Here is a 15,179-nt window from a genome sequence, read left to right as displayed (position 1 = left end):
TACTAGTCAATTAAAAATGAGGTTTGTCTGCTTTAGATTCCTAATGTTAAAAATAGCGGGGGTGAAATAAGAGCCGACCTAAACCAAAGCACAGCCTATGAGTGCATTGTAACTAGCATTTGTTTTTAGACGATATTACGGGCTTTATTTATGAAATTAGCCTCCTTCCTCTTCCTACTTAATTTGTCCCTTCTGTCTTTGCTGTTTTCGGTTTTGCTGAAATCACAGAATGCTCAAACTCTCACAAGAGGTTGTTGGTTTTATTTATAGCTTCCACTTCAGTTCTTTGCTGATTGTGTATGTGTTTCTTTTAATCATTTAACAGTGTTTTGTCACTTAAATGACCATTCATTTCTCTTTCATTATGAAAGACTATAACCAGGAGTGCCAGAAGACTATAACCAGAAGTGGATTGCTGGATGATGTTTATTATCATGTGTTACTTTACCACGTCTTCACTTATCCACATTCTCAGCACGTCTGCAATCTGTGCCACTTTTCCTTCCTTTTGGAGCTGAAGGATGCCTGGGAAAAGGTACATTTCTCCCACCAGATGCTGAGGTAGCTGGGCTATAACAGACGTTAGCCAGGGGCAGGCAGGCCCCTGGGGTGGAAAGTGGTGCTGCAGGATGAGAAAATGTAGCATTTAAAAGTGCTGCCTTTCCCCTCCCTCCACAGCAGACCTTCTTTATTAGTAGTATTTATTCTCTGGTGCTCCCAGTTGTCTTCATTTCACAGCTTATCAAGGCAATATACCATGGATGCTGTCCTTACTATAAGAAATGTGGTTAGGTATGTAAAATGTCAGTCTGAATGCTGCCTTTGCCTTGCAATGGAGGTTTGAATCTTCAGCAGGGCATGTGATTTCAACTTGCCTTGAGTATAATAAGGAAGTAATTACTCAGCTGTTGAGAAAGACCCTAGTATCATTACCGATAACCTGAATGTCCAGGCAATATCTGCCTATTATTTGAAATGGTTTCAAAATACATTTAAAAACAAATAAAAAAAAATCACATTCAAATCACATGGAAATAATGCAAGTTATCCTAAAAAGGGGTTATGAGATAATTCTAAGTGTCATCACTTTAGCATATTTTAGCCTATTGGATCTTTAAACAGAGTGGAATAACATCTTTCATGAAGTAAAAGTCTTTTTGGTAAACTGAAAGGGACAATAATATTTAAAGGTCAGTTAACATAGAGAGTTGGTTCTAGTTGTTATTATTAAAGACCCAGCTCTATTACCTTTGCACATTACCCCACAAATCCTTATTAAAACCACAAGAGCAAACCCCGCCTTTCCCCCTTTTTCTCCCTCCTTCCTGCCATGATCCTGAGCTCATTGATTCTGCCTTCTCTTTTTATGTGTAACAGTTTCTCTAGTGAATAGCACTGGATGCTTCTCGCCCTGCTTCTGCCACACTGCATCCAAGAGAGTCATACATTATAGGTGCTGTCAATGCTGCCAACTGGAAAAAACCCTCTCATTTCTACATTCCATTTCAGCCTCCCACATATGACACGAGCTACTCTGCAAACAGTCGTTGAATAGTTTGGAACTGCTTAGGAAATGGCAGTGGATTTCCGCTTTTTATTTAAGGAAGAAGAAGCTGTACTGTGTTGTACAACTGCTACTGTGTTTGATTGAAAACAGGCAGGCTGCCTGTCTGCCCATCTAACTGCCCATCCATCTGGGACCAATTGGTATTAATAGTCTGTGTGATGCAGTGTTTCATTTATGCACAGGCACCCTCACGCGCCCCAGAAGTTGCCTGGGAAGGACTTTGGCAGGGTACATGCATCCCTAGGATCCTGAGGGGATTTGTGGAAGCGTGCTGCAGGCTGGAGGTGCATGACAAGGCAAGGGGTCTGAACCACTGGGTGACATCCAGTGGGGAGCATGGCATGGCTATGGGGTCTTGAGGAGGATTTCAGTCCCCTTTGCAGCTTGGCCCAGTGCTTGAATCAATAGGAATACATGGATGGCAACAGTAGGATAGGAATAGAAATACATGGGTAGGAATTAAAGAGCAGCTAGCCACGCTGTACTTTGGAAGCCTGCAGGAGCTGTAAGGGTGGGGAAGGAGAGAGGAGGGCTAGTGCAAGGGATGGCAGAGTTGGGTCTGCGCTTATGTCTGTGTCTGAACACAGCTCTGTGCTGTGCTCACAGTCCTCTCCTTACCAAGCCAGCCTTGGACAAAGAGGAGATGAGCTGTTTTTGCTGAGGACCCTTAGTGGTAATTCCCTGCCAGGTTTGGCACTGTGGAGATAAGTGGCTGGGGAGTGAGCAGGGCTGGGGCTGTGGTGGGATGGGAACAGGAATTGTGTACCCTGTGCATCCCTGCTGGGATCCACGTGCTGTTTGCTCTTACCTTAGAAACAGAGGTGGGAAAGCAGTGGCTGAAATAAGGACATGTGGTGAGGCCTTAATTTCTTCACAGTGCTGGGGGTGGAAAACCCAAAGTGGTTTGGGAACCCTTTCAGTCAAGCAGGGCTGGAGCAGGCTGATCCTTGCTTCCGGTCACACAGAGGATAAGCAGGGACAGTATGTGCCAAGCCCTGTTCCTGACGGGCAATTCAGATGTAACTGCCCTATTTTAACCTATAGAGAGTTTAGGTAAAGAGATGTGAGCTGTATCTGATGGTGCAAGTGGGGGCCCTTTTCTTCAGTGCAATGTGCAGGTGCATGCAGAGACTGCAGAAGCTGCCTGGCTGATCTTTTAACCTAAGCAACCCCCCCGAATCTCATAGTTTCTATTTTCACAAAAGCAGATACAGTGTGTAAATGGAATGGTCTTCTACAAGCTGTGACTTTGATGGGACATAGCAGTGCTAGTACCTAATCTCTTGTTACTGCTGATGTGGACTCAAGGATTTGGTTGGTAGTCCTCCCATGCGCATAGACTCCAGGGAGAGGTGTTGGTCAAAGAGAACAGCACTTTCTGATGATCTTGCTGGTCTGCATCTAGGCTCACCTTGTCCAGGAGAGCAGAACAGCACTGTGGAGGTGATGGGAACATTCCCTTACCTTTTAGCAGCTCTGCTGGCTTCTGTGATTGAAGCCAAGTCTTTTGCAGTGCTGCTGCAGCCTGGTGCTTGGGCTGCACAGTCGTTGGCAGTGCCCTTGCCCAGCCTCATTGCTGTTACTCAGGGTTTGCAGAAGGTGTTGCTTTATCTGTTCTTTACCCCCCCACCCCCCGATAAATAGTCTGCCCTGTTCCCTCTAGATGTGAGGAAGAAAAATAGGATGAAAGAGCCGAAACGCTTTTATTTGTGATATATTAACTTTGTGTAAGATATATTCAAAAGCAGATACTCATTTAAAGGTTATATTTAATATAGCTCTGCTCCAGTTTTTCTTTTTTATTATTTTCTTATACATCTTTCCACTTTCTGAGGCAATGCTCCAGTGACTACTGCAATATAATAGCTGCTTTCTCTCTCAGTACACAATTTGACAGCATTTATTCTTTCCTTCAGTGAACATAATTACTTCACATATGGAACCTGTGATAGCCTACAGGCATCTGAGAGAAACCAGAATCATACAATCTGTCCCCTTTGTGAGCTTAATTTACATTCACAAGTGTCATTTTAATAGTGCTGGCAACATGTAGGATAAAAATTACAGGTCAGCTGCAGCATGTCACAGGGAACTGTGCTTAAGTCAATAACATGGTATTATTACATTCTGGATAATTTTACAAGGTAGATCTCACAGGAGGAATTTGACCCCTATTTCTTTAGTTTTCTGCCTTTTGGTTTCCTCCATAAGGTAATTCATTTAGAAATGGATGTTGCAAACGTGTTGACAAAGAGGTTAGGCTGTAGTAAGCATTTCTAAATCTGAAAGCAACACCTTTCCCTTGCTGTAACTCGTAACAGCACTTACAATCACCATGCATCTGACATATTTAAACATTTCCAGTGTTAATTCTTGATTCCTTTCCCCCTCTGATCCACGTAATAGAGATACTGGGGGGCGCAGCCTTCTGCCTTCTCATTCCATAGAGTTGACAGAAGTTTCAACTTGCTGCAACTGATTGTTTTTTTGCCAACTCAAGTAGTCTCGGGCTAGGCATTTTGCAGGCATTCCGTCACAGACATGTTGTGTACAGAGCTATATATAATACCCAGTTTAATTTAGATATGTATAACACCTACAAATAATAGCTAATTTCTCATCCTGGCACCTGTAATATAGAGGGGCAATAAATAATATAATAAACCAACAGGTGATTGATTTTATATTTGGATTCAGCACTTCACTAAACCCAATCTCAGCTGGTTTGCTGGTTTTGCAAACCCCATAATTGACTCTAGTTTAAGTTTTCCAAGTTAGTTTAGGGAATAATCAGGGGCTTGTATAGTTTGTCTATAGGACTTGGATATTCCGGAAGTCCATATATGCACAGACAAGACAAATACCCCCCAGGAGCCTCCCCCTGTGCACACATACGCACACTCATCCATTCTCTGGATTGTGCATTCATTTACTTCCCCTCAACTCATCCTTCTGTTGCTGCAAGCACTTTTACTCATTCAAGCAGCACAAAGGGAATAATATCGGCAATGATTCATTTTCCCATCACCAACAATGTTGGAGTTTGAGTGGGGCTTTTTAATTAAAAAGCTAAAAAAACAAACCAAACAAGAAGTGTTTTGTTCTTCTGAGGAGGCCACGCAGAACATACTTGAATCCCTACTAAAGGATGCAATAAACTACAAGCAATTGGGATGACCTCCGTGTATTTTCTTGGTGAGCCTTGTGCTGGAGTGCTCTGTCCAGTGAAAAGATAGAGAGAAATTCAAGTGGGTTCAAAAGACTTGAAGGGATGAGCTGAGGTCTGGGAAATAATGGTTTTTAACAATGGGAGCCAGGTCAGTTTATTAACTTGTCAAATACTTGGTGTAGTGAAGACGTTACCTGAAGGCTTGTAACGTGGCCAAAGCTGTAGCAAAACCAAACACAAAACAGATCAAATAACTGAGATTAAAGCCAGGAAAATGAAGACTTGAGTTTTCCATTTGTACAGTTTGGAGAGTGGAGGTGATTAGGCACTGGAAGGATTCCTGTTGGGACTGGTAAATTTCCTGTCGAAACTCCATGGCTTTCCGAAGGATATTTCCCACTCAACTGGGGGACTGATGCTCAGTTCTGTTTCATTGTCCATATTTAAGTCCATCCAGGCCTTAAATCCTCTGAAAGTACACAGCCAACCTCTGAAGTCTTTCCTGGGGAAAATATCCACTTGGAGCACTGGGAGATTTTTCCATGTAAGAGTCTATTAGTGGTGTTCTTCAGAGTCTGTCATAGGGAAGTGTTTGCATTTCAGACACTGTTTACCTTAGGATGATGCTCTAGTGTTGTTTTCAGCTCTCAGTCAAGGGTGTAGGCTGGAAAACAAGGGCTACAAAGGGCAGGCTGGAGAGATTCATTCCACCTCTGGAGCTCCCTCAGTATAAAAACTTCTCTTAGTGATGGACACAACAGCACATATACAAATATTAGTGTTTTAAATTCCTGATGGTTAAACTGTTTTACCAATGAAATACATGAAACAGAAGTATTTTCATTCTTTGTGACAATCTCATATGATCTACAGTTCAGTTGCAGAAGTGCTATCATTTGTTCCTCAGGAGATGTGCCACAGTGTCTTGTCTGCCTCTCTTCTGCTTCCATCTTTCCCCTTGGCTGACATTAAGTTTATTACTTGCTTGATTAATGGTTCCCATATCTGGTTTTCCTGTTTTGAAGAGGAAAATAGAGAAAAGAGAAACAAACAAACAAACAAGAAAAGGTTTAGAGGAGAGACTTTGCAGACAGGAGCAAGCCAAATACAAGGCCCCTGCCTACAGATGGGTATAACTTCTACTCATAAGTTGGCCTGACATCTCACAGGTAGCATAGAGTTATGTTGATAACTTCTGTGGGAAGAGTCTGAACACACAGTAGATGAATTGCATTCTTGGGCATCAGACTTGAGCCTTCCAGCTCTCTTTATGACAGCTTTTGCTGTCAGGCTTTCTAGAGGTCCTTCCACTGTCATGGCAAGTGAAGTCTTTGCTGGCTGGTTTCAGAGAAGTCTCCAGGCAGCACAGACCTGAGGGCCTGCGGACATAGTCAGTTTTACTTCAGCAAAGTGAATTACTATGGTGAGATTGCCCAAAACTGAGATTTCCCTATGGTAGGGAGAAGCCGTGTGCAAAGCTAGGATCATGGTGCTTGGCCATGCTCTCCCGGTGCAGTACCCATCCATACCCCAGCATGGCCCCTCTCCCCTGATGTGTAGTGTTGGGATGGATTCAGGAGCCTGTATTGGTACATGCCATCTTTCAGATTGTATTTTCTGAATGACAGATAAAGGAAAAACCATCTACAGCTTATGTGTGTGCTGCTTTAATTTATCACTTGGAGGGTGAAGCTGAACAGAGCCTGTGGTTAATGTAAATGTAAACCAGAAAGATGAAACACCTTTTCTCCAAAGCTGCCACACAATCTTATTTCTCCTGCTCCTCCTCCAAAGAGAAAACCACTCCAGAAAGCTCTTGTCTCTGATTTGTTCATCAATACAACTTCAAATACCTCCTTTGTGCCTCTGATGTACATTCCAGTCCACGTGCCACTGTGCTGATTCATCTGAGGATGCCCTGCGTGTGTGTGGTTTGGCACAGTATGGTACAGGAGAGGAGTCTGAGAGTGAGAAAGACAAAGGCAACAGCACCATTAGGAAGGATTTTCCCCCCCTCATTCTGCCTCTTGTTATTTATTCTTCTCTCCACGTTTCCCTTGTTTTTTTCTCTTCCTGAAATGAAAATAACCTGGCAAGAAAACAGGGTTTCCATTCCCATCGTTTGTTAGGCAAGGAACACCAGGCATGGGTTTTTTTTAATGTGCTAACTGACAAATGATTATTCACCAATACTTTTTGTTGAAGCAAGCAGGCTTGCTAACTGTGGTGACATTTTTAGTGATGCTCTGACATCCCCCTATCATTTTTGCTTGATTTATCAGTGTCTAAAGAATGATATTGTTGAAAAACGTACTGTGGATCTTGTGTTTAAATGTGTATAACCATGTGTGTGTGAATTTGTATGAAAATAAGGGACAAAACTGTTAAGATGCTTCTTCTATTTTGGGCTTTTGACTCTGTGTTATGAAATACAAAACATAGCTTTGAATTTCCATGCTTTAAAATGATATACTTACAAAGAGACATTTTGTGATTGAGAGCAGCTCAGCCACAGCCATTCTGTGCTTTGCATCTATTTACTCCTCCAAATTCCTAACTCAGCTTCTCTCATCACTGTCACAGGGCTTTGAAAGGTTAAAGCCAGTGTTGGAAGAGCAGGATAATAGTGATGTTGGGGAGCCTATGGGGTCGCCCCATAGAAAATGCCCTGGAGAAAAACCATGCTGAAGGGTTGGGAATGAGGATCAGGAGCATGGATTTGTGCAGCAATGCAAGGGGTGGCTGCAGCACTGCTCTGTGTGCTTAGCCAGCCAGGAGACTGAAGTGATGAGTATGAGCATGGGAATTCTGGGCAGCCACTTGGAGATGCAGCAACCACAAGACCTTGATCCCTTTTGAACTCAGTGGGAGCGAAAGTGTTTAAATTTCCTGGGAAAGCTGCTATTGGAAATTCTGGAATGGAAACAGTGGAATGCTATAAATGCATGAAAACCAAAGGAGATAAAGGTTTCTCTTAATTAGGAAGATTAAAAAGCAAAGCAGCCTGGAAATGGAATGCCACCCACAGGCAGAGCACCACAGTTCCTTTGCTATAGCAGGAGCAGATTTGCTAAGGGGAGGACATGTCCAGTCCTTCTTTCCACTGGCACCCAGGTTGCTCTGCCTGGGTGAAATGTTTACACACACTAAGACCTAGCTTGGATTGTACAGCCCTTCATATGTACAACCATAGAATGGTTTGGGTTGAAAAAGACCTTAAGATCATCCAGTTCCAACTCCCTGCCATGGTGTTGCAAATCCAGCCACTGTGTTTTTATTCTGCCCTCCTGATTTTAGTGTGACAAAGGTGTGTGGTGCTAGCAGTCTTAGAGAGGTGCAGCTCACCCATCACCTCCACCTTCTGCAGACATATACATGCTTTCCAGCCCTCTGAATCAGGTCCACAGGGGTTTGTTTGTTATATTAAATCCAGACCACAAGGTTAAAGTGACATAGAAGGGACAAAGCACTTTATTCCAGGTAGGCCTTGAAAATCAGATTGGCTGTCAACAAGTTGTCTGGAGGAGACAAGTGGGAAAGGGGAAGGCAGGACACATCTTAGGGCCACTCAGGACCCTTTATGTGGGTTGTGGCCATTTAGTCTTCAGTAAAAGGTGAATTCTTTCCATAGCAACCAGGGCAGCCACCTCTGAGATAGCCATTGCTTTAATAAAGACAGATGTTGGCTGGAGAAAGTCTTAACAAACACATGTAAAGCTTTATGGTGCAGTCCAAGCAAACAATCACCTTGAAGAAGTCATGTTTTCCTGGGAAGGGTGTAAGAGATAATGCAGGATGCTGCCAGCTTTCCCTGCCCCTGTTGCATGTTTGCTCCTGGAAGCTGCAGGTATCTAAGTGGTTGGAGCCGGGTGTTATTTAATGGTGCAAGCTGTTAGAGCTTGTCCCAAACTCCCCACATGAACATCAAGTCACTGCTTTCCTGAAATCTTATGCCTGGCAGGTGTTGTCCTGAAATGCACCTTTTTACTTCAATCCCCCTTAATCTTATAGGAAGATGCAGTGTCTCTTTGCTTGGGAAGTATTGGGGATGCTGAACAAATCTGTGGGTTCTTATTCCCTTACCCCAAGAACATGTCGGGGTCCCTTACGGTAAGCAGGTTTGGATATGAAATGCTAGTAGATCTACCTCAAAGAGGATGCTCTGATTTGTAAGATCTGAAGCAAGAGCTTTCTTGAGGAAGTATTAGATTAGTCACCAATGAATTACAGTTGTCAAGTATTTTTCACCTGTAATGAGAGTGAATTCTTCACTCAAGTTTCATAGCAAAATAACATTCTTTTTCAAATAGAAGTAATTTCAATCAAGTAAGACCTTCTAATACCACCATCTGTACAAGTAAATTACTTTCAGAGTAATTAAATATGCATATCTGGGCTGTGTACTGTACTGATGAAGCAAGCTTTATGGATGCAATATGCTTATAAATCCCTTAGGTATTAAAGATGAAGAATCCATGGCATTTTGCATTCATAGAGCCATGAATAAGAAAAAAGTAATGTTTTTTTTCCTGTTGCATCATTTTGGGGAATGTCTTTTTTTATTAACTTTTCCTGCTTAATTAATATCTTTTCCCAAATAGCAAATACGATCCCATATTTATTAGGCTGACATTTCTTGGAGACTTAAAGCCATGTAAGAAGTTCCAGCATTGTATGTGCCTGGATTTATGATGGCGACACAGGCCCCCATCTCCTGCAGGCTCCCAAGAAGCAGAGCAGTGCAGTGAAACTGAAATCACTATGTTGCCTGAATTCCCTACTGCTGGACTTGCCCTGCCATGAAATAGCACTGCTCAGCCAGTTGGGATTCATGGGCACAGCCCCTCATGGTATGATCAGCCCAGAACAAATACAAATACAGAAAGGAACAATAACAGTGAGGTACATATGGCCTATTCTCCCACCTTGCAAGACTTTGTCATGGGTACCAGAATAGCGACTGCCTGTTTGCAGTTGTGCAAATGGGACAGTTCATTAAAACTGGAAAGGAAAGAGAAGCCAAACCTCAAAACACTGCGCTGCTGGTGGAGTCTTCAGTGACTAAATGCCTTCTTTATGCTCACAGTACATTATGCATGATGTATGTAAAACACTAGTGTAGAGGGGAGCTTAGGTTTGCTGAGAGCCTCTGAGTACTGCAGAAATGTTTGGTTAAAGAAATGCCTGGAGCCAGTTCTGCAGAGCTCTTCAGAAGAAGCCTGAAATCCCAGCTGGTCACCCCTTTCAAAGCAGCAAGCACGACTGTCTGCTGCTACCCAAATGCAAGAGTGAACTCAAGCATCATGACACGCGGTCAGTACAACCTCTGCTTGCAAGTCAGCCGCTTTGTGCTGCACAACGTGACTGATCCATAGATATTTTATGCCAATGCAACGTTTCTTATGAAAGACAAAGAGATTCCCTGTTGGGAAGAGATTTAGTCTATGTACAGCACTTTTATCTGCTCAGGAGACTGGCAATGGACATAGAACAATAGATCAATTCTTTCTGTACTCCTAAGGTAAAATAAGAAATGGTGACCTGAAATGCATATAAAGAGGGCGTGACGAGGACTTGATTTCTCTCCTCTAAGCCCTGTGCTAACATGTGTGAACCAGCAGATTATGTCACCCCTTTGGGACCTGCTTACGTGTGTTTTAGGTTATGCTTTGTGATAGATGGACTTAGATGTTTCTGTAGCCAAGAGAAAAACTAGTAGAAACGTGTGTCAGTTGACAGTCCACAAAGTATTGAAGGTTGAACATCATTTTTGACCTAGGATAAGGTAATAATTTGATGAAAGATTCAGTTGCATCCAGTCTAATCGTGCACATACGTTATGCTGGAGGTAGCTGCTCTGCGTGTGCTTTCTTAATCTCTCCTTTGGGTGTCTTGTCGTCTTTGTCTCCGTCCTGTCCCTGAACCCCAGCCTGCAAACCTCAGCATCTCCATGTGCTGTTTTCTGGAGCTACCACTGGAAGGCAAAACCACCTTAGCAGATTTTCTGGCAGGGTTGAGACTTGAAGGGAAACAGAAGTGGGAATCTGGGTGTGGATGTGCTGAGTGAATCCTTGAGAAATAGGCTTTGGCAGGTAGCTGTGTAGGATTGCTCCTAGGAGGGCTGTATATGTGTCTTTTATAGTACTATTGATCAGACCTGATTTGCAGGTCAAGGTTTGGCCTGTAATAGACCATTTATACAATAATACTGCTTTTAGGCAGGGAAGTCCAGGTTGGAATTTTAGGAGGGTCCTATAGCAACAGCCCTAGGATGTATGCAAAAGAAACTACATATTCAGGAAGGGAAAATTACAATGTGGATCTCTGTTCAATTCCTGAATGCATGCATGTTTGTGACTACTTTGCCAAGTTGAAGTTCAGGTTTCTGCCAAAGCATTCTCAGATCAGCATTATTAGTGTAATGTAGCACAATTCCCAGTAATTAGGAAATGGATCTTCTTGTGTGCTTGAAAATGCCGTGGTAGGACATTAAAATCTTTTCTTCCATTGTCATGGTTTCTTGGGGTTAGGATGTCTCTAGTTCTCACAGAGGCTGGAGCATTATTTTCCATACCCTTTTTCCCCCATTTAGCTTCTAGGTACTTAGACAAAATTGAGGGAAGAAGCCTTACCTGAGAACCTTTTAGTGGTTGCTGTGCTTTTAAACCTTTAAAAGCTTTTGCTGAAAAGGTACCTATTTTCTTATCACTTCTTTTTTTTCCCTCTCCAGAAAAAGGGCATCATTTGAAGTTCTTTTTTGGCAGCTGTGTTTCATCGTGATGCATTATGTCAGGGCACATCAGTTACACGACCATTTTATGGGAAGAAAACCCCCACCCTTTTAGATGACCCTGTCTGCAGCCCCCTTGAAAACACAAGTGTGATTTTCAAGGAACTCTTTGACTATCAACAGCATTACAATACTTGGAACTTCATGGGTGTAATGGCTTCATCTTGATTATGTAAATGCTGCTTAAGTAAGGAATATAGAATTTAACGTGATGAACTGCAAAAATGTGATCATTTTCACCTTTTACTGATGTTTACTTTTCAGTATTGGGTTTCTTCTCTTTGTAATCAAACTAATCCTGTGCTCTTCCATATTTTACCATCAAATGCATTGAGATGAAAATGAGGTACCTCGATGAAAGTGGGCTTCAGGTGTCGCGCACTAAGCATTGTGTGTTTCTTTTTGCTCTGATCCTCCGGCACACATCAGATCTCACCTCTTCACCTTTGAACAAGATTGCACTAACTTTGATCTTTTCAATTCTGCTCAACTCCAGGGAAGGAGCAGTGACTTGAAACCGTGTTATCATTTATACCGTCAGAAAGGAGGAGAAAAAAGAGGGGAATTGAAAGCATGAACTAAAAGCTGTAGATTTTGAACATGAGCGTCAGCTTTTGTAGCGAGGGTGTTATGTTTTAACATCAAACGCTGCCTCTGTGTGTAGAACAAAACAAAATGTGGATGATTGTAAAAGCACACAGAATTATTAAACAGCTATTCCATTTTATGTCAGCATTTTTCCACCCGAGCGATGCGGCTATCCTGTTGCAGGTCAAAGCGTAAGCTTGCTGCTTTGCTTATGGCCCAAGCCTGTTATTTGAGCCTCTCTACTTCGGTGATATTAATTCATGATACTGACAGTTAATCTGGTTTTATAACTGTTATTATCTGAGCAAAATAACAAACTCTGTTCTTTATTTTCTCTTCGAGTCTGAGGATGGGTTACAGTGGGAACAAAGTTAAAAGCATGGTATTTTTAGGACCTTACATGGTTTAGCAATGTTCTTACACTGATTGCCATTCACTATGGTGGGTTTTGCTATTATTTTGGTATTATTAGGGCGTATTTTTTGCTATTGCAAGGCAGATTTTCACCTTAATACTCGATTTTCTGTCACAGAACCCATTTTAAACTGCCCTTTACCTTCTGAAGAACAACATGGCTGTAAGGTTTGAGGGAGTTTCATCAAAATTCTTCTTTTAAAAAGTGATCAAAGTTAGTATTTTTGTCCATTTTCTTGCCCAGTTTATTTGGACTTACATTGTTCCCTCCCTGTTTTCTCTGCTGAGACTGCAGTTGTTCGGGGATGTTCATGGTAAGTAGCTCTTTGTGTCCATCCTCTGGCTTTATTCTGGGGTTGGTTTTGCGCAACAGTGCAAACAGGAATAGTTTCCCCCTTCTAGGATGTGCTGTTCTTTAAATTCACTTCCATTAACAAGCTGTTGGAAGCAAGTTAATGCCACATTAATTTACTCTAACATCTGATTCTTCCTGCCTATTCTAAGGGTTGCTTAGACAACAAATCATCTCCTAAATGGTATCTCATAAAAGGTCTGAAGTCCCCTTCCCCCCAGACTGGTGCAACTGTGGTTATTAATTCAGAAAAATAACTTACGTAACACTAAAATATTGGCCACAAAAGGAATAAAGTGAAAGATGTTAGCATACTATATATGGTTAAAATTATTGACAGAGCTAATCTGCACAGAGATCCTTGAGGCTTACTTACAGGGACCAAGTAATGCATTTTCAATTCCACAGCTGCTTTCCACTCTCCTTTTTCTATGCAGTTTTCTGGGTGTCAGGAATCAGGCACATCAAGTCACGTTTCATCCTCTAGTTTCCCTGAAAACATCTATTTACATGTTGAAGCTACTGGATATATGTGCTGATAAAGGTATTTGCCTACCCACTCCTTCTCAGGAGCCTTTGATTTCTTATGGGCTGAAGCTTCATTGGGTCTTCTGTTTGCTACTTCTCATAACTCCTTTGTGCCTGAATTTTCTAGGCTAATCAAATAAGTTGCTTTCAAAAGTACTTGGTTTTCTAGCCTCACCATCACATACACCTTTTGCAGGTAAGCTTTATTTCTAAGCAACTTCTACATGGGCCATGGTCACCAATGGATTGACACCTACTTGAGCATCACCTTGGGAGGATTGTGATGGAGCAACCTGGGCTCTTTGGTGATACAGGACATTGGCAGCTGTAGCAGAAAACTTCAGGTTCTCTTAACAAATGACAGGAACAGAGGGATAATGCCAGTGTGAAATCAGGTAAGTGGAAATGGCCTAATCAGAAGCATTCCTGAAAGAGCCATTGCTCACTGTCAATTTGGGGGAGAAAATAGGACACACTGTAAAAGCTGACCCTCTTCATGTGTGCACTGCTGCAGTGTGTGGCCAGATATCATCTGCAAGTGAGACACAGGCTATTGCTTGCAGACTTCAGGGCCAAGCAAATCCTCTTTTATCATCCCCAGGGCACTCAAATTTGTGGTTTAGTGGGGGTTTGGGGTAAATATCTCAATCCAAGTTTAGGAACATTACTCCACTTCAATGCTGTTCTTCTTTCTTTCCATTTTCCTATTTTTTTCCAGGAAAAAGTGAAAAACCAAATACTCAGTGTGCAAGACAAAGATTACTCATTGCAGCACAACACTGAGTTTTTTAAGTAATGCATTATAACTTTAATATTCCAGACACTATATAGAAACCAGTATAGTATATAGGACAGTACCTCTCTTAAAGGCACTATTATCTATATATGTATTTTTAGAGGAGTTGGTAGTTAAAAGCTGTCCTTATTGCATCGAGGAAGTAAAATCCACACTTGTTAGGCTCTTATTTCATCCTCTTTCCTATAGTCTCACCTTTCTGGCCCTGCTAACTTTCATGTCCATAATGAACTCCATTTAGCTTCCCTGCAGTAGGACCTTGGCTTTGTTAATCACTGACCCAGCGGCATGAAGCTGCATAGGAGAGCAGGTTCCCAGTTTTTTTTCCTGGGGGGATTTTCACTTCTTCCTTCAGCAGCTGTAACTTCTAAGGAGCTGCAGAACAAACATGTAGAAAAGATCAGGAAGAGGGCCTGAGCAAAATAAGGTTTAAAAGATGTTTCATTGTGCTCAGTCCTCCACTGGCTACCGGCTGCAGACTGACGGCTGCAATCTCAGGAGGAGTTAATGAGATTAGTTCTTTGGCAGCTGATTGCTCGATGCTGTCTTCTCATTCAGCGGTGTCAGTCTCTTTTCCTCTTTTCAGTAACCACATATAAACTTCTCATGGAGATCAGCTGGGACCTCATGGCAGAAACCTCATTTAAAACAACCGCTAATGACTTCACCTTGGGCCAAGTCACAGCACAGCAACCACCTCCTCCTCCTCCTCCAGCCCTGCTGGGAGTCAAAGGCATTTTCTGGGCTGAATGACCTCATGCCTCTTCCTGTTGCCCCTTCTTTGCTTGGCTCAGCATGTGCATCCCTTGCTCTTTGTAAATACATCTGCATGCTCATCTTAGCACTGTTCCTTTTTCTCAACTGGTTGGAGGTACTGGTCCCTTCTCGGGCACATTTTAGTTCATACATGCCTATACGAATTTTCCAGCTGGGGATTTTTTCCACCTTATATATATATATAAAGAAAAGGTTAAT

General features: G+C 42.3%; 1 long non-coding RNA gene across 1 annotated transcript; it reads left to right on the top strand.

The window, feature by feature from the left end:
• The first annotated feature begins 383 nt into the window (after positions 1 to 383).
• Positions 384 to 14,931, top strand: LOC133226099 (uncharacterized). The gene is made up of 4 exons (XR_009729403.1): positions 384 to 535; positions 12,773 to 12,842; positions 13,605 to 13,803; positions 14,791 to 14,931. It is a non-coding gene; the product is annotated as an uncharacterized LOC133226099 (long non-coding RNA).
• The last annotated feature ends 248 nt before the right edge of the window (positions 14,932 to 15,179 follow it).

The sequence above is a fragment of the Neopsephotus bourkii genome, unplaced genomic scaffold, assembly GCF_033783945.1.
Source record: "Neopsephotus bourkii isolate Nb327-2 ecotype Australia unplaced genomic scaffold, CSIRO-AGI_Nbou_v1 NB_1768, whole genome shotgun sequence".
In the NCBI taxonomy this organism is placed as follows: domain Eukaryota; kingdom Metazoa; phylum Chordata; class Aves; order Psittaciformes; family Psittacidae; genus Neopsephotus; species Neopsephotus bourkii.
This window is presented reverse-complemented; position numbering and strand designations above follow the sequence as displayed.